We start from the raw sequence: 20622 nt of genomic DNA on the forward strand, positions 1-20622 counted from the left end.
CTAATATTTCTCTCACTGTCTTGCCATTGTTTGTTTACTTGACTATTTCCCACTAGAGTTGAAGCTTTCCCTGGCAGGGACTCTTTCATCTCAGTGTTCCTAAACTTGGCACAGGGCTTTGCTACAAGTGCCTGCTTAGTAAATATGTGGAGAATGAATGAACTTAATGGGTGTAATCTTATTTTTCTTCAAGGAAATTTCTTAAATGTGAAACTACTGTCAGTTTAAATTTTAAATCTCTATGAGACCTTTCACGTAAATTGTCAAATCAGCAAAAATTCCTTGTTAGATTGTGTCGGGATCATTTGTTTGAGAAATGTGATGCCCAAACTCTGGTGTATTCTCTGATCTTCATTAAACAAGTTTCCTAATTAATCATGAGGCCAACTATTTTTTAGTTTTTTTGAGAGAGAGAGAGTGAGAGTGAGTGGGGTAAGGGCAGAGAGAGAGCAGGGGAGAGAGAATCCCAAGCAGAGTCCCATGCAGGGCTTGATCTCGCAAACTGTGAGATCATGACCTGAGCTGAGATCAAGAGTTGGATGCTAGACTGACTGAGCCACCCAGGTGCCCTCATGGGGCCAACTTTTTAATGAATGTTTCTATAAATTCTGTTTTGGTCTTGAACCCCCAATTCCCTATGCAGATTCTGGACCCTTTTCACTCAAGATGGCTTCTACTAGAGTATTCTAGATCTGTCTGCTAGAACTTTGGGCCATAAGACAAAATTGGGAAGAAAAGTGGATTGTCTGAGAGCAAGAACTGGGCATGGACTGGTCTGAGATGACCTAATATAGCTAGAATGATGTCCCACAGTTACCTCAAAATCCACATGTCTTCAACTGGAGTTGTGAATGTTTTTCACTAAAACCTGCTCTTGCTCCAGTGAATTGTCTCCAGCTCAGTGTATAGCATCACTACCCCCGCCCCCCAGTTACCAATTCTAGAAACCTGGGTGTTATTCTGGATTCCCCCCCACTATTCAGCTCTCTCACTGACATCTATCAGTTCTAGGTCATGAACAGACCTTAACTTGTCTACCTCTCCATTCCTAAAGCTACTATCCCAGTTAGAGTCCATATAGTTTCTCATGTTGATTATTGCAATGACTCATGTCTGGTGTCTCTGCCTCCAGTAATCGCCACACTGAAGTTACAGGTATCTTTCTAAGATGCAATTGACTGAGAATGCCATTCCCTCGCCAAATTTCTTCAGAGAAATACTGTTCTCAGGAGTTGCCTTTAATTACTGTCCCTGTGGCTTCTGCTCTCATCACTCCCCTACTGTACTCCAGCCATCTTGAATTGCTTTGACTTTCTCTAGTGTACCTTATATTCTCTTGCTTCTGGGATCTTGGACTGGCTTAGAACATCCCAAATATTTGACTAACTCCTATTTACCCTTCAAGTCTTAGCCTAATTGTCATTTTCTTTGGGAGGTCTTCCTTGGCTCCTTTCTAAGATAATTGACCCAGCTGGATGTTAAGTTCCAAGAGAGGAGTGCTATGTCTTCTGTGCCTAACATGATGCTGTACTTATTGTATTTGTTGAATGAATAAAAAAAAAAAAGAGAAGAAGTAGATCAGTGTTTATTAAGTACTGATTATGTGCTAGGCATTGTCTAGGCCCTATCTTGTTAAAGTTATTCAGTCTTCATGACAACACCATAAGGAATCAGTTTCTAGTTTACAGAGAGAGAAATGGAGACTCAGAGAAGTTGAATAACCTATGTAAGGCCACACACAACTGGTAAAGGGAGAAAAAAGAATGACTGCAAAATCTGTATCTTTCAATTGTTTCATATGCCTTATATGGAAACTATAGTACATGGGATGATTAAAAAAACTTTATCAAATGAAGAAGTGAACATATGGGGATTGTAGTTGCAAATAATATAATCATTTCAGTAAGAGAATACACACCAAGATAAAAATGATGACTATCCCTGGGTGATGGGTCTAGGGATGATTTATTATTATTATTATCCTATGTTCTTGAATTTTCTAAGTTGCATTTAATGAATGTGCACTCATTATTATTATGGGTTATGGGAAATAAGCAAAATTAAACAAAAGGTAACAAAAATATTTATAAAATGCATTTCAATAATGAGCTAGGTAGTGACAGAAAACAGGTAGATATCCCCAATATCTTCTTTTTCATTTTTTTCACAGTATTTACTATTTTCTAACATTCTATTTAATTTACTTATTATGTTTATTGTCTATCTTCTCCAGTAAACAATAAGCTTCAGAAGAACATGTACTTTGACCACTAATGTATCCTAAGTGTTAAGAATAATGCCTGGTATGGAGTAGGTCTCAATAAATATTTACTGAATTAAACATCCATATAATTTTCAAACTGTTTAAATAACGACTTGATTTCCAGTGATTTTTTACTTACTTTTGCAAATACCTTGCTGGCTGTCTAACTTGAATGTCTGTAGGTTAAATAAAAGTATTAAGTGTCCGACTTCAGCCCAGGGCATGATATTGTAGTTCATGAGTTTGAGCCCTGCATCGGGCTCTGTGCGGACAGCCTGGATCCTACTTCGGATTCTGTGTCTCCCCATCTATCTGCCCCTTCCCTGCTCGTGCTCTGTCTCTCTGTCTCTCAAAAATGAATAAAAAATTTTTAAAAATATTCTCAAATTGAAAGACAAATTTTATCAAAATGGGCATTCTTAGTCAATGGAAATGGCTTCTAAAGGCAGCTGCAGGTTCCATGGCAATAGTAACACATCAAAGCTTGTTCACATCTGTTACCATTTGAACCTCACAAGAACACAGTGATAAAAGCCAGCCAAGAAGAATTATTTTTCCCACTTGATAGATGAGAAACCTAAGACATCCAGTGGTTAAACTAAATGGCCCAAGGCCCCCCAGTGAAATTGGTGTGACAGAGCAGGGGCGTGAATGCAGATCCAAACCAATATACACAGACTTAAGATAGAGGCAGGACCACCATCCCTGGGAGGAAATGGGATTTGAGGCAGAAAAGTCCAGGAGGTGTGTGCTCTACCCAGGGCAGGACTTCGTTATAGGAACCAGGCAAGAAAACAAGAATGGTGGCAGGGAGGTCAGTCAGAGAAGGAGTGGGAGGAAGAGCAAAGTTGAGCTATGGTTCCAAAGACCTTTGTGTGTCTTCTGCAGATGTGCAGGATTGGGTCCAAGCCCGCCAGACCCCCCTGTCCGCTATGTCCTCCCCATCTCAATGCTTTAGTGTGGTCCTCACCATTTCCTGCTTAGGTAACTGCAACAGCATCCCTGCTGGTCTCACTCCCCCTCTCTGGCTGCTGGCAGTCCAAAGTCCACACTGCAGTCAGACTGATTCTTCCCCAAGGAAATCTCTACCATGTGATTTTTCTGTTTTACTTTTTTATTATTTCTTCATTATGTGGAGGAGGAAATGAAAACTTCTTAGCATGGCATTCAAGACCTTTATGCCAACCTCTCCAGCTTTATGTCCTATCATGCTCACATTTCCAAGGACACTGCCCATTCTCCCTATATCCCATTCCCCATAAATCTGTCACACTCTAAATATGGTATGGCTTTTTGTACCACTATGCTTTGGCACATGCTGTTGACCTTTTCTATTCCTAGTGGAGTCCGAGTCATTCTTCCAAGCCAGCTCAAATGCCACTCCCTTTGGGAAGTTTTTGGTCCTCTCAACTCCAGAGTAACAGTTAATTGCATCATGTTTTGTGTTTCTGGAGCACTCCTCACACTCCTATGGCACAGCAAAGTGTTGCCCTATTTGTCTCTCCCATCCCTGGCCTGTGCTGTCCTCAAGGGCAGGGACTGTCTTGGTCACTGTGATATCACTAACATGTAGCATAATGCTTGGCACTTGTTAGTGCTCAAAACCACTAAGCAAGTGGTTCCCATACTGAGATCCCTGGGCCAGCATAATCATCATCACCTGGGAACTTGTGAGAAATGCAAATTCTTAGGCTACACACCAGATCTACTAAATTGGAAACAGTGAGAGTAGGATACAGTCCTCCAGGTGATTCTGATGTATACAAAAGTTTGAGAACTGCTGAGCTAAAGGAGTAAAGGAATCAAAGGGACCTCTGTGTGGGAAGAATAAGGAAAGGCTTCCCAGGGGAGGAAGCATTTGGACTGGGCCTGATAGGGGTCAGAGTCAGATATGAAGAAATGACAGATAAAGGCTTTCCTGAGAGAGGAGATTGCAAGAACAAAGCCAAGGAGACAGAGAAATATAGTGTGTGGTCAGGAGATACTGTTGGGCCTGGTTGCTGGAGACCACTAAGAGGGCAGGAAGGCAAAGAGGCAACCGTTTGTTAATCTGGTGGCCTCTCGCACTGGTCCATAAGCTCTTCCACAGCATGGCTGTGTTTGACTCAGCTCTGTGTCTGATAGCTGACCCATGGCGAGGGTTTAGTAAATGTTTGATGACTGACTGAGGGCAGCTCAACGGAAGAAGAATATCAGAGAAGTAGGTTTTCTGAGACCAGCCATATCATGCAACAGTTCCTGAAGAGGAAAGTGCAGAGAAAATGGTTCCACCGCAGTTAGAGCATAAACTTTCCCATCTGGCTCCATCTAGTGTCCTAATGGGCAGACTTCTAGTCTAGGACCTCTCTAGCCACAGAGGAAACAGCCTCTGATTGTTACGCTGCAGGGATAGGGAGGGTTGGGAGGGAGGCAAGGCAGCCAGAGACCGAGTTTCAAATTGAAAACAACTTTAGGTCTGAGCTTTCTTGATTTTTTTTTTTTTCATTTGATTATTCCATTTGAATCTCCTGTAGCTTTGGTGTGTGTGTGTGTGTGTGTGTGTGTGTGTGTGTAGACAAGTTCTTTGCATATGCCAAATTCCAAAAGTTGTGTGCCCAGAAGCTTTGAATTCCACACCAGGGCATATGTGACAGATTTTGGCCATGTTCATTAACATCCACCAGGGGGTATCCCAGACTCTAACAAAGTAGCATGCAAACCTAGCACTTAAAAGGGGGTCATTTTTCTTTAAAAGTGATCAATAAATTATTGTCAATGCCTTTGATAAGTACTGAATGAATGCTATTCTAAGGAAATAATCAGATACCAACATAAGTTACAAGAGTGTTCATTAAACTGTAAAACATTGAAAATTACCTAAATGTTGAATAAGAGGAAATGATTAAGTTATTCGCATTCATACTATGAAATACAATGTAATTCTTAAAATCCTATTTTTGAAGAATTTTTGGAATATGGGAAATGGTCATGATATATAGTGTTGAGTGAAAAAAGGAAAATACAGTATAACACTCATTTTATTAAAAATATATGAAAATACAGGAGTGCCTGTGTGCCTCAGTCTGTTGAGCCTCCGACTTTGGCTCAAGTCATGATCTTGTGGTTCATGAGTTCGAGCCCCATGTCGGGGTCTGTGCTGACAGCTCAGAGCCTGGAGCCTGCTTCAGATTCTGTGTCTCCCTCTCTCTCTGCTCCTCCCCTGTTTGTACTGTCTCTCTCTCTCTCTCAAAAATAAATAAAACATTGTAAAAAATTTAAGAAAATGCAAAGAAAAAAGTTGGCGAGAAATATAGTGATATGTCCACTTGTGGAATTAGCAACAACTTAATTTAAATTCTCCTACTTTTGTATATTTTCTACAATGAGTATGTTTATAGTTTAAATATAGTATTGTATTAAGAATTGTACAGCAACATAAAAAGAAAAATGTTAGAAAATGGAAAGTGGGATAACAGTTAAATTGACAACATGTAATCAAATAAAAAGTATGGAGGTGTGTACAGATCTTGCTCGACTTGCAATGGGGTCTGGATAAACCCACTGCAAGCTGGAAATACTGTATGTTGAAAACATATTGAATGCAGCCTACGGAGCATCATAGCTTGGCCTACCCTACCTTAAACATGCTCAGAACAATTACATTAGCCTACAGTTGGGCAAAATCATCTACTACAAAACCTATCTTATAATAAAGTGCTGAATGCGTCATGTCATTTGTTGAATACCACACTGAAGGTGAGAAACGGGGTGTGTGGGTGCAGAGAGGCGGTAAGTACATCAGTGGTTTACCCTTGTGATCGCGTGGCTGGGAGCTGTGGCTTGCTGCTGCTGCTGCCTGGCATTGCAAGAGGAAAAGATCAAAATTCAAAATTTGAAGTATAGTCTCTACTGAATGCAATTGCTTTCACAGCATTGGAAAGTGGAAAAATCGTTAAGTGGAACCATCATGTAAGTCAGGGAACATCTGTGGTTTGGAAAAATGTAGTTTGACGATACTACCTAGTAGAACCCAGGCCCAATTATTATTACTTAGAGGTCATGTGTTGGTGTTTTAATAAACTATTTCCTATTTTTAAAAGAATTAAATACAATTAACTTGTACCTTTTTAGGCAATTTAATTTTCATGAGTAAAATGCCAAGTAGGACACAACAGATATGTAGGCCAGTTAAAAAGTTTACCCAATTGCATCCAGGGTGGAAGATCATACATCCTTGATATTGCCCATTTTTATAAAGTTTTTTTTTTTTCAACTTTTTTTAAATTTTATTTTTGGGACAGAGAGAGACAGAGCATGAACGGGGGAGGGGCAGAGAGAGAGGGAGACACAGAATCGGAAACAGGCTCCAGGCTCCGAGCCATCAGCCCAGAGCCTGACGCGGGGCTCGAACTCACGGACCGTGAGATCGTGACCTGGGTGAAGTCGGACGCTTAACGGACTGCACCACCCAGGCGCCCCGATATTGCCCATTTTTAAAGTTCCTTCTATGAACGGCATTATTTATATAACAATAGCTATGCTGCCCCAGATATTTTCGCATCAATCTCACAAAAGTCTCATGAGGGAATCCTGATTGATATACTATTCCTTTTGCCTAAAAGAACACTGTACCTTGGAAACGGCAGGTTAGGTAAGATTTTCTGAGGTTTCTTTTGTATCTAGAATTGAGCTAGACATTGCACCTGTCCTCTCACAGATTTATTTCCGTGAGTCTTCACAGTGCTTTTATATGTGCTATTAGCCTTGTTTTGCAAATGAGAAAATTGGGTCTTAGAGAGGGGAAATGACTTCTCCAAGGTCATACAGCTAGTATGCAACTAGCAGTGCCCGATTCAAACTGAGATTTGTTCACCTTCACACCCAAGCACTTCCTACAACATCCTTCAGTTTTCTGCAGGGTTATTTCCAGGGGAGAATTAAAAGGATGTAGGAGGAGATGCAATGTCTGAAGCTCTCAGACGATTCAACCAAAAAAAAAAAAAGAAAGAAAGAAAAACAAAAAAGAAAAAAAAGAAAAAGCTCTCAAAAGGCACCACCGTGGCCCAGTTCTTGCTCTGCACTCCAGTGACCTTGAGGTTGAAAGGGACAAAGGAGCAGACTCCCCTGATGCTCTGTGATGAGTCAAGAGGAAAGGCAGCTCTCAGGGAAACAGCTGGCCTTTCTCCAGCAGCCGGGCCTGAGAGATAAACAGATCAATGCAGACACTCGCCTCCACCTAATGAGCTAATGGCGCAGCCGGGGTACTGCCTTATTGGATTGCCGGTCATGCTGACAGGGCGCAGAGTCAAGCAGGCCTACTGCAGGGGTGGGGGACTTATTTCCCCATGCCCCAGTCAAGTCTGGCTCCCAGTCAAGCTAGGAATGGCTTATTCCTTTATTTGTTTGTTCATTCGTTCCTTTGTATGTGTTTTTCCTCACTCTCTTAAGGACAATGTTGAGATTTGGTGAGATGGTATCAGTGACCTTTCTGCTCTGTAGATGGCCAAAGATGAAGGGAACACTGTCCTCCCAAGAGGCAGCCTGGTATGTTGCTAAGGATCTTCACCTGGGCATTAGTTATAGCTGCCTTCTCATTCCCACAGTGACTTGCTGTGGGACTCAGGCCCCGTCCCTGCCCACTTTGGGTGTCAGTTTCCCATGTGAACCATGTAGGAATGGGAGTGACTGGAGTAAAAGGGGTTTCTGTGCCAAATAGCATTCAGGAGCAGAAATAGTTCACCCGACACTGACAATTATATTAAGCTACTGGCTTGATCCTGCTCCTACCTCTGCAAACCTAGACAGCTTGTTAATCATGGTGATAATGACAATTCTAATACTTCATTACAAATGTATGTTTATTGAACATCTACTCACTAAGAGACAGCCACTGTCAGTCATCACAAACATCAAGACTCTTGGTGTCTTTTCTCCTGCAGTTTCTCTGTCTCTGAGTTTCTTTCCTGACTCTTCTCTGTGTCCTCAGCTGTGTTTCCTCTGATCTGCTGCTATTGGTATGAGACATGCCCTCCCCTCAGAGGCTGCCAGAACATCTCACTGAGTCAGGTCTCAGGTCATCCCTGCTCCTGCATGAGAGTTTAGTCCCGGAATATAGACTCTTGGGTTTAAGTATGCCAAATAGCTATTTCCTCCTCACATCTGGTTTAGGCCCTCTTAGTGACAGGAGCAGGAATCCTTCCCAGACCGCATCCCTGAGTACTCAGATACCTGAGGGCAGACAGACTTCTTGCTGTACAGCACAAGAAGATCAAGGAGCTGGCAAGTCTCCAAACCAGAAGGATGACAGATAAGCCACTGTCCCCCCAAAAAAGACTGGAGCATATAAACTGTAGTCAAGAGGCATTCTTTGGGCCTGTTAAAAATTAGAACCTGTAGATATGTCTTTCTCTGAGGAGTATTCTGAGGGATTGTGGTCTAAAAGTATCTTTAGCGTTGAGCTTTCTCAGTGGTTTATACATTTCTAAATGTGTGGAACCCTCCATACAAAAGAAATGACATTCAAAAGCCTTAGGATACACCAGGTACAGTGGGTTGGATGCCATTAAGGCTCTATGGAGCACAGTTTGAAAGCCGCTAATATGGTCCCACTTTAACACTTACCCTCCTGGTGGTGAAGTTTTGACCAAACATCTGTCTCCTGACTTATAGTCCAGTGCTCTTTCCTCTGTACACAATATCTGATTCATGCCCCCATCAATCTATTCCCCACCCAAGCAATGTTTATTTAGATTTTATTATTTTGAATCTACTGAGGGTATTATAGCAAGGCATCATTCAAGTGCAGAGATTGCTCACAGACCTCTGATGCACTGGCCAGAGAAAGGAAGGCAGAACCCTACAAATGGGCTAGGTTAGGGTTCTCAACCCTATGTCTATTGACATTTTGGATCAGAAAATTCTTCATTGTGAGGGGGTGTTTTATGCATTGCAGGATGTTAAGCAACATCCATGGTCTCTACCCACTATGTATGCCAGTTACAGCCCCTCCCAAGTGTTGACAATCAAAAATGTCTCCAGACATTGCCAAATGTCCTTGGGGGTGGAGGTGGGAGCAAAATCACCTCCCGTTGAGAACTATTGGATTTAGTTAACACAGAGAACAACACAAGAGATCTTACATAAAATAAAAAAGAGATCTTGTATAAAATTAAAGGCCAAATAAATGATGAAGTCAAGTGTTGTAAGAATTCTAAGAAGGGGCTCCCCTACATTTGTGTGCTCAGTATGTGTTACTCCTGCAGCCAGCAAGAGAAACTTCTGCTTCCAAGGAGGATGGGGTGTAAGGAAGAGTCATTGTTAGGGGAGTTATATGAGCACAATGGGAAGAAAGGAAAGGGGGATTCTAGGCTGAAGGCAGGCTGGCCCTAATAGGTAAATGTCATCATCTTCCCATGGTATGCTTGCCTAAAAATTTCCTGACTAGGCAGCTGCATGGAAAGAGTCCCAAATCAAGACTAAGGCCACCTGCATCCCTCCCTCTCTGAGCCACTAATTCACAGTGTGACACTGGCCAAACCTGTCTTCCTTTTGGACATCAGTTTCTTCTTCACCTGAACAAGGATACAGACCAATCATCCACTAGTTCCCTTTTAGCTCCAGGATTCTATTTTCTAATTTGCATCAAAATACTAGAAAGAATAAAACCAAGTCAAGCCAATGACTACTTCATCTTAAGCATGCTCAGCCAAATCTGAAAACCCACTTCCTTGGATAACAGATGCCAAAGGGAAATATAAAGGAAGCTTATGCTCTTATCCATACCTTGGAATAATAATGATGATAATAGTAATTAACCTTCATATGTTTTATAGTTTACAAAGCATCTTCACATATGAAATTCACATGTGTAAGCATCAAAACAACCCTGTGAGGTGGGAATAATTACTGCAATATCATGGATGAGGAAATCAATGTTCTGAAAAGTTGGGTGCCCTTGCCTAAGGTCACACTCAGACCTGTCTGACTGTAGACTCTTTGCTGTTTAAGGTGTATACAGATGGTTATGCTTCATTAAGCATATTGGAAACCACCCCTCCAAATCTCCTAGAGATTGGACGTAAAGGCCAAGTGATTGAGACACTGAAGCTGAACAGGGAGGGACAAGGCAGCGTGCTGAGGCTACTATGCCAACTCTGATAGTCGCAACAGAGCTGGCTGAACAAGCTCCAGTCCATGTGCTTTCAAAGGGTTGTGAAAAGAGAAAAAAAATTCCCACTGTTTGCCTGCCAAGGCCCTGCACTGGGATATGGGTATGGAGCTCTGCTTAAGGCTTAATTCTATTGATTACACATTCCATTTTCCAAAGTGCCATTTGCCTGAAGGAGCAGGTGGTGTTTTCGGCATCCATTTAGCTGATGTATTAGCCATGTGGCTCAGTGCATCAGCAGGCCCGAGTCATCAATTTACAGTGAGATGACAGAGGGAATCACTCACTGAGGAATCGTAATGGGGAGTGGGGGGAGGGGGAATGAAACAGAGAGAAAAGGACAAAAACATTGGAATCATGGCCCTGACTAGGGCCTGGGGAAGCAGGGGCTAGATGGTCCAACACAGGGTCTTTGGTTGAAAATAGTGAAGGTACTCAAGATGACTCTGTGGCAGAGCTTGTGCTGGGCACTTGGGACATAAAGGTGAGTCACAAGAATTCCCAGCTTGAAAGACTCAGTTCTGTGGGGAAAACAAACATAAACTACTAATGACAATAACATCATATATGTGCTACAGGACAGGGATGTAGTAGGTAACAGAAAAGTGTTTTTATTTTTTAAAATGTTTATTTATTTATTTTGAGAGAGAGGCAGGAAGAGAGGGAGACAGAATCTTAACCAGGCTCTACACTGTTAGTGCAGAGCCCAATGTGGAGCTCCATCTCATGAATTGAGAGAGATCATGACCTGAGAGGAAATCAAGAGTCTGATACCTAACTGACTGAGCAACCCAGATGCCCCAGAAAATTGTTTTTAAATCCCACATCTCTGGTTCAAATCCCAGCTTTATTATGTATTAGCTATGTGGTTGTAGGCAAAGTTAGATTGGAAGTTCCTGGAGAGCAGGTACTGTATGTCTTATATAGTTTTGGAGGGATGCCCTGTGCCCCAGCCCCTGTGTCCCCTGATTACTGCCATCATAATCACCAAGAGTATTAATAGTATGATTACAATAACAATACAATTAGTAATAATATAACATTTATTGAGCTCTTACTAGGTACCAGATACTAAATGTTATATAAGCCTATGAATTAGCTACTATTATTATCTTTATTTTATAGATGAGCAGATGGGGTCTCAAGGAGGTTAAACAGCTTTCCCATAGTCACACAGTTTGTAAGTGGTGGTGGAGCCAGATTCAAATCCATATCTGTCTGGCCCCAAAGCCATACAGCCATTCAGCACCACAAAGTTCAGGTGTCCCAACTGTGGTATTCAAGTTATTTAACCTTGCAGAGACTCAGTTTCCTTATAAGTCAAGTGGATCTATTATTATTTTTCTTCTTCACAGGTTTTTGTAGGCATCAAAAAAGACAACATGTAGAGCATTAGTACATTCTAAAGAGCTCAAGAAATGATACCTATTATTATCCTTATTCTTTTAATGTTTATTCATTTTGAGAGAGAGAAAAAGAGAGAGAGCACAGGCAGAGGAGGGCAGAGAGAGAGAATTCCAAGCAGGCTCTGCATGTCAGCACAGAGCCCCATGCGGGGCTTGATCCCACAAACTGTTAAATCATGACCTGAGTAAAAATCAAGAGTCGGATGCTCAACCGACTGAGCCACCCAGGAGATGCTATCTTTATTCTTAAGATTATTATATTCAGGGAAGAAGTTTGAGGGATGAAGCCCCACCCTACCACCCCCCCCCCACCCCCAGTTTAAGGGAGGCTTCTCCAGTGCCTGTGAGAACATCTACTTTTCTCTGATGAAACCAAGGTGCTTCCTCTGGCTCCTATCCTTGCCAGTGAGATGAATCCAGTATGATTCTTTTTAATTAGGTCATTAACACTTTATTTATTAAGACTTTTGTCATTTGACATGCAACATGCAGTGGATCATGGCAAAGGTAAAATGTGAGTAAAGCTAAAAATGGCTTCAGAGATTGCCTTCCAATAAAAAGGCTCATTGATGCTTGAGTTTTAGGGAAGAAATGTATCTGACAGAAGCATAGGTGGTGGAAGTGAGAGAAGGATGGTAACCATTTGCCTTGGAAAAGAACCCCCCTCCCACCACCCAATGTCTGGTTTAGCTAGAGAACCTTCCCCTGCCCGCCTTAAAAAGCCAGTGACATAGAAGAAAGGACACTTGCTCGTGTTCATTCACTCATTCATTCACTCATCTATTCAGCACACATTTTTAGAGGTCTTGCTTTTCTCAGGCACCATGCTGAGCACTGGACTTAGAGAGATGAATAAAATTTCATTGCTGCTCATAATTGGAAGGGTGATGCTAGTATAGCTACAAAATAATGTGTCTCCATTGTCATGTTATTTAAAGTAATGGCAATTTAGAACTATCTAAACTATAAACACTAGGAGATTTTTAATAAAGTATGGTACATCATTTCAAAGGAATGTTATTTAATCATTTAAAGTATTTATAAATAATTTCAAATAATGTGGCAATATTCACAGTACAATACTAAATGATATAAAATTGTAGATAGCATATGTTCTCAACTGTATATACATATATGCAAACAATTAGGAAGAAAATGTTCAACATATTAACAGTAGTTATCTTTGGGGACTGTATTAGGGTGGTAATTTCCTCTGATATAATTTTTTGATATTTATAAAATTATCTATAAATATAGCAGAAATTAAACATAGAAATTTCTATCCAAAAAGTATAAAACAATATGATATTAGAAGTACGTCTGGGATACTCCTGGCACAGAAAGGATGACTTTACAACCTTTCCATTTTACAGATGAATAAATTGAGGCTTTGAGAAATTAAGTAACTTTTTCAAGGCTTTCTAACTCCATAGATGGCTGAAGTGCAATTCAAACCCGTTGTCTGACTATAAATCTGGAACTTTTCTCATTGATCCACAGAAACTTTCTAAGAGCTAGCTGGGTGCTTGCCTGAAATGTGAGGGTTGACCTGCCTAGAAGGTCTCAAATGGTCTGGTAGAGCTGCTATTCTGATTGTTTCAGAAGAATCCAGAAGTTAAAAGGAGAGGCCGAGAATGATTCTGTGACAAATCTCTAGCCATGGATCTGGAAGAAGTGCATAGTGCTGTAAAAATAACCCTGACTGTTTACATTTCAACTCTTCAAGATTTGTGCTATTTGTATTAGAAGAATAATATAGGTCTGGGCACGTATTTAATGTTTTCGTTTAGATTTAGACCATATAGCCCCAGCACTGAGCTGATTTTAATGGTTGAATATTTTAATTTCACTGTATTGTGTGCACAGCATCCATGATTAAATATACATCTTCTGGTCCAATTTACTTTTAACTTCATTATGATCTGTTCCAACTGGCATTTAATGAATTCTGCATTTGGCCACAAAGCCCAGCTCCAATTTTTTGCAATAGTACATTTATGTGTGTACATCTGTGAGCATGTAAACCCAACTATCCCAGGAAAAATTCTCTTTAAACTCAAGTATTTCCTATCTTAAGAGGGGACTATTTTCTTAGTTACATAAGTGAACATAAGACCATTGGATAACTGAGATATTAATGAAGTCAACTTTCTAATTCAAATCTTAGATCTGGCTCAAAGGAACCTTTCTCTGGGCCTACCTTTTACTGTGGCCCCATCTCTCTGCTAAGAAAATATCCAAAGATTTAACATAGGAATTAAATTCAAACCTCTGATATTCTGTCAACTTTTCATCATATAACAACTGTAGCTTTACAAGTATCTTTCTATTTTGTCATGATGGAAGGTGGATTTGTCAAGATAGGAGGATAGGTATGTATTTTAACAATTTGTTAGTGAGATTTAGGACATAAATATTTACACTTATGCTTTGTGGGCCCCTGTTTATTCTCTCTCCTGAGCCTTGGAAATCCTCAGAGTGGGCTGGCAACTTCTTTCAGCTCCTGAATTACTTACAGTGTCTTGTGTGGGCAAAAGACTTACCCAAGGAACCATGTATTGCTCATCCTTTTATTGCTAGTGCACATCACAGTCCTCAGCACTTAGAATACACTTAGTGTATGAGGAATTAAAGCAAACTAATTTGGAGAGATTTTTCATTTGCTTTGTATTTTAAACTGGGGATTTTACAAGAGCAACAAAAAGGGTAAATTCAGGAGACACAAAGCCAGTGGTGTTTTCTAAACAATCACCATGTATTTACAATTAATATACATATTCAACTGCAGTATGACTCTGCAGCCTGAGGGCGATGGAATACGCTCACTGACTAATGCACAAGGAGGTCTTGTGGTCATCTCTGACTCCAAGGTGGGTGTCCTTCTCAAACCACACGTTTGAGTGATTCCCCCAAGTAAGATCAGGGTGTTGTTATCAGAAGAAGAGAAAACTGATGCTGTATAATAAAATGTTTAAAGCACTTTGAAATTGTTATCTTTACATGAATATACATATATGTATATGTGTGTACATACATGATTATATATTGTATAATATTAAACAGATTTGTGTACCCACCACTATATATTATGTCATATTATATAAAGAAACATGTGTGTGCATATACATACTGTTATGCCATTCAGTATAATCCGCTGGGCACCTGTAACTGCACAGTTGTTTTCTGAAGTCGGCAGGGTCTTCACTGTCTCCACTCACCCCCATGATCCCCATCTTTTCCCTCCTCCATCCAAGTAGGCATTCTCATTACAGGATAATGATAGTGGAATGGAACTCTGTCACTGGATAATGATCTCCTGTGGTTAGATGAATGAGGAAGGCTGACTTGGGCACCTTCAGAAACTGAACACCAAGGGGCTGCCAAAATGTTGATTTTCAAAGAGGAAGTCTTTAGTCCTGTCACAATATTCCCTCAAAGCTGAAAGATTACTTACAAAGGAGACAACAACATTAGGAAGAAAAAAGCCCTTGGGATGCTGAGGCAAAATGAGGATATAAGGTGGCTGACCACAATGCATGACCAGGAATGATTTCAAATCCTTATTGGGTAGGTAGCCCTCTGTTTTAGGTAGCTGAGTTGCCTTACTACCTAGAGATAGTAAAGTGAAATATGAATCCTCTTGAGGTCAGCTGGGTTCTGGAAGACCACAGTCAGCTGACAAACGACTTGAATGAAAACAGTCTGGAATGGCATTCAGGCCAGAGGTGGTATTAGCTCTGCTCGGCCTGTACCATGCAGCAAGGTCTCCTGCACCTCAGTCTTTTTATCTATCAAAAGGTGCTGTTGATTGGAGGCTTCTTAAAGCCTGGAGGCCTCTGACCTGACAACTTCACATCCATATCAATGTAACTAACATCCTTTCATTTCATAAGGAGTTCAAAACAATGCATCTAGTATGCAGGAGTCAGAGAGTGTTCAGCAGCCACTTGTACTTCTCAAAGAACTGTGATATCTTCAACTTGGAAGAACAATCAAAGGTCATCTAGTTTATTATCTCCAGGAACCCTGGGTGTTCTGCTGGAACATCTGTGGTGGGGGGAGCTCACCGTCTCCCCAAGCATCCCAATCAGTTGTTGGTGAACACTGATTGTCTAAAAGTCACTTATTTGTTTATTTGTCTATTTGTTTATTAATTCATTATTTCAGCATCCAGTAAGTCAAGGATAAAGCATTGGAGCCCCAGATGTGAGTCAGACATGATCTCTGCTCTACAAAAACTCAATGTTAAATTAAGCACTATGCTGAAAGGGGCACGGGAAGAGGCAATAAGGCAACTAGACATGTAGACAAGAATTAAAGTTAAGTGCTTTGGCAGAGGTGGTATGTTAAGATCTATCCACTAGCAAGAAGAAAGGGTTGGACTGTATTCTGAAAGACACTTATAAAACTCCGCCTGTACACAGGGCACCTAGCAAGCATTATTACTGATTAGGGCACTAGCATTAGCAAGCAGTCATTACAGTAGTGGCAGAAATAGGGGTAGCAGTAGAATCATACTAGTAAATTGGAGCAGAAGAGTGGTAATGTTCCTAGCAGCAGCAACAATTGCAGTAGTACAAGTGTTATAATCATAATAGTATATTGTAGAAGTAGTAGTGAGGTAGCAGCAGCAGCAGCAGCAGCCACAGTACTAGAGTGAATAGCAGTAGTAGTAGTAGCACTCATAGTGTCACAGTAGTAGTGGTAGTTGTTACAGCATTGCTATTAGCAAAGATGGGGAAAAGAATGAGAGGCAGTGGCTGAGAGACTTCTGGGGGTTCCGGATCCTTTGGCTCATCATCTGGTTTGTTCCTTTATTCCTTCTTGCTTGCATGATCGTGCACCTGCCCAACAAAGAATGGTAGGAAATCCTTTCTCAGGTGGAGGAGGGGTCAATGGCTTACACGCAGAGGTGACCAGGAACAGGGAAGCCTGGAGACAGGTCTCCCTTCCCAGATAAAATATGGGTGTGTGCAGTGAGGAGGAAGCCCTAAGAAAGAGTATGGATGACAGGCACATTCAAGTGGGGGGTTAAGGGCCTGTGAGTGAGAAGGTGGGAAGCAGGATATTTTGGCTGGACAGATAGAAGGGAAAGGCACTAATTGGCTCTTGACAAATGTGTCAGGTACTGTGATGGGCACTTTCCTCAAAACTCACTTAGGAACTGGGGAATCACCTCCAAGTGGGTGACCCTCAATGTCTCAGAGTCATAAAGATCAATGGTAAGATTCAAGCCCCAATTTGCCTTCCCCAAATCCATGGCCTTTCCATGAAATCCAAGTTCTCTTTCCAGATACCCTTGTGCTTGCCCTTTAACCATTAAGAGTGCCTGATGTAGATTTCTTATGTGGCTCAGGATGTGGCTCCACAGTTGAGGGACTATCTGCTAGATAGTCAGACACTGTGATAGTATCTAAACATATGCATCCTGTTTACTTAGAAACTTTTTTACATGCACAGTTCAAGGTTTGATCATGATTTAAAAGCCATGAATCCATCTGGGCTGAGCTTTAGGAATTGAACCAAGAATTCTACCCTGTTTCTTCTCTTGCCATTAATGCCTGCAACAAGCCCTGATGGCTGGAGAGGGCAGTCATCACAGTGTGAGAAGGAATAGTCAAACCCAGCATTGGAGCTCAGGATTAGAACTGCAACGTTCCAGCAGCAAGAATGAAAGCTTAATCAACATTCAGATTAGTGTATTGCCATTTACAGGGGTTTGAACTCAATTAAAAATTTCAACTGGAATCTTGGCACAGGTGCCTTGAGACAGAATCCGACTGTTCTGGGCTCTCACCCCAATTTTAATATGTGTTCCTGGAAGGAGGTGGCTGGGTCAGATGGACCTGGGGCTCAATTTAGACCCTTGGCACAAAAATTTAATAAAGTTCTGTTTGAAATTCCATGGCAATTTAGCTATGTTACAGAATCAGCTGTTTCCATAGGTCACTTTTTCCCTCAGGCTTACTATTTTCCTCGAGTTTGATGCCTTTTTTTTTTTTTTTCTTAAAGAAAGTGGTGAAGTACAGGAACACTGGACTTGGAATCCAGGGGTCTTGGCACAAATTCTGGCACAAATACTTACTAGCTGGATGCTCTTGGCCAAGTTACTTAACCTCTCTGAGCCTCAGTTTCCTCACCTGTAAAACTGGGTTAATAATTGGTAGCTCTCCCTCAAATGGTGGCTGTGAAAGTTTAAATGAGATAACAGATAACAGAGAAAACACACCAAGCATGTTTGGTACATGGAATTGCAGAACTACATGATTTATTTCCCTGAAAAGATCTTTCACTTCTGATACATTCTCATAGTTATGCTGTATGACATTTCGGTTTTTACTTTCAGACCATGGTCTAGGCCCCAATTGCTGCTTTAATTGCAATAGCTCTGTTCTGAATTCTAGGGATTTTGAGATCAGTTCTGCTACCTGACTTACAGTCACCAACAACCTTTTCCAGATGAGCATTTCTCAATGCTCAGAGATAAAACATTAAAAACATTTCCCATGGCCCTAGGAGGTCCTGCCTCCCTGCACTGTCTGGCCCTACAGACCTCTCGAGCTTCATCTTTCTCTTAGTATATTTGCTTCAGCCACAGTTTTGCATCCTTTAAGTTAAAAAACATGCCTGTCTCTCTCTGTCCCAAAAATAAATAAAAACGTTGAAAAAAAAAATTTAAATAAAAAAACATGCCAAGTTTCCTCCTGCCCTTTGGCCTTTGCTTCTGCTGTTCTCTTTTTCTGGAGCAACTTTCTCTACCCACCTCCCTCCTATCTCCTTTGTTTAATCAATTTATCCTTCCCATCTCAGCTCAAGAGTCACTTCCTTAGTGATGTCGCCCTTGAATTAGGAAATCAATATATCAGGTCTTCCAATTATGTTCTCTAATAAGCCTTTGTATTTGTGATACCTTTTAGGTTTTCAAGTATACATTCAATAAATTCATGACTTAAATGTAAACTCCACGAAGGCAGAGATAGTCATGTGTATTTACTTGTTATTGTATACTCAACATCCAACATAAGTGTAGAATTGTCAATGTTAAAAAGTGGCACTGTAACACTATTGCTTCTTTACAGGTTGCCTAGAACAACTCGCCTCGACCCATTTCTGAATCCTAATTTTCTGGAGGCCTCTAACCTCATGACTCATTTCCTTCTTTATATCAGTCAGACCTGATAATCAGCACCACGCTGTTATCTTGGATTTTCTCTCATTTTATTATCATAGATCACCTAAAGAAAAGGGCCTAGCACATGTGGCCTTGGCCTCTGGGACTATGCAGAGGCCTCTGGGCAGTGCTAACAGATGTATGCCAACTCATGGGGCAGGACCATCTCTTGTCTAACTTAAATACACTGAGCTACAATTGGAGGTGTGGAACCAACAAGTCTCCCTGGCGCTAGCCTAATGCCTGGCTGTTCTCTCTGGAGTGCCCATTTAGCTAAATCAGCCTCTTTAGCCCCCCTCTACTTAGCTTGATACACTTGGGCCTAACTGTGATCACACACAGGAAGTAGCTTTATAAACCTGATAAGACTAGACACGTGTAAGGGATTAAGGGCTTAGTTCAGGCTCCCTCTCAATTCACAAACCAGGCTTCTGCTTGGCGTACTTGGCCATCTGGAGAAGATTTTCTACTTCTTTCCAGTGACAGTTCCAACCCTCTTCTGTCTGTGCTCCCTCTACTGCACTGGCATAGATAAAACAGGATTTTTTTTTTTTTTTTTTAATGTCAAATCTGTTGCCATTAAGCCAATAAGGTCCCTCAACCTTAAGGTTTAGTTGACTCCAAAGTGATTTGCCCACTAAACACTAGCAACTTGGATAGCCAAAATCACTTTAGCAAATTAAATCTTGGTATAAGCTAAATAATTCATGCTTACAGTTATTTTAGGAAGAAGGATAATAGCACTAAGAGTTGGTCTATAACTGTGGGCAGGTAGTCACCTCTGAACTTCAAATTCCTCATCTGGTCAGATAAAGAGTTAGATGGGTACATGCCCCCATGGTAGTCATGCTCATTAAAATGGATCACACATGAGAAAGGGCTTGTACATGTATATGTTGTAAATATTTTGTCATTACCACTTTTAAATCTAAGTCATTCACTCTATAAAACAGAAACCGAAAGCTGTGGAGGCTAACACATTCATTCATACATTTAATAATCATTTGTTAAATGTTACTATGGACCAGGCACTGTGCCAGAGGTTAAGTGACTTACCCAACATTGTAGAGGGATTTCATGGCAGATCTAGGGTGTCAACAATAACAATAGCTATTATGTGTTGAGGGTTCACTATAAAGCTAGAACTTGATTAAGTATTTTACATACATAGTAAGTTTAATTAAATCTTCACAAAACCCTATGAGGTAGATACTATTAGCCGTGTTTTTTTGTGGCTGAGGAAATTGTCATCACAATGAATATTACTTGAATCTTCTTCTAAATTTTTGTATGGGAACCAGAAGATGCTATTGTGATGTACAAAGACCAAAGTGAGATGACCTAGAAATGACCTTGGATATCGGTTTGCCCAAAAACTTAAGCAAAAACTCTAACACAAAGACATTTAAAGTGTCATGTTTAAAGATTTACAAAGTCAATAGGCAACAACATGGCATGTTTGGGAGCCAGACAGATTCCCTCAACTATAAAAATGAGAATAATTATTCCTCCTTCACAGGGCTATTGTACAGTTAAAACCAGAGACAAAATGTACAGCAACACTCTTCCCCCATGTACACTCTCACTTCCTCCTTTCATTCAGGTCTCTGTTTAAATGTCACCCACTCAGAGAGTC

At 40.9% G+C, this 20622-nt stretch overlaps 1 protein-coding gene across 4 annotated transcripts in view; it reads right to left on the bottom strand.

Annotated features, from left to right (window-relative positions):
- The window catches only part of LOC112863632 (AGBL carboxypeptidase 4), a 1479506-nt gene that overhangs the window by 391492 nt on the left and 1067392 nt on the right, over positions 1 to 20622 (bottom strand). The gene's annotated exons all lie outside the window — the stretch shown is intronic.

The sequence above is a fragment of the Puma concolor genome, chromosome C1, assembly GCF_028749965.1.
Source record: "Puma concolor isolate L17-30 chromosome C1, mPumCon1.1.hap2, whole genome shotgun sequence".
In the NCBI taxonomy this organism is placed as follows: domain Eukaryota; kingdom Metazoa; phylum Chordata; class Mammalia; order Carnivora; family Felidae; genus Puma; species Puma concolor.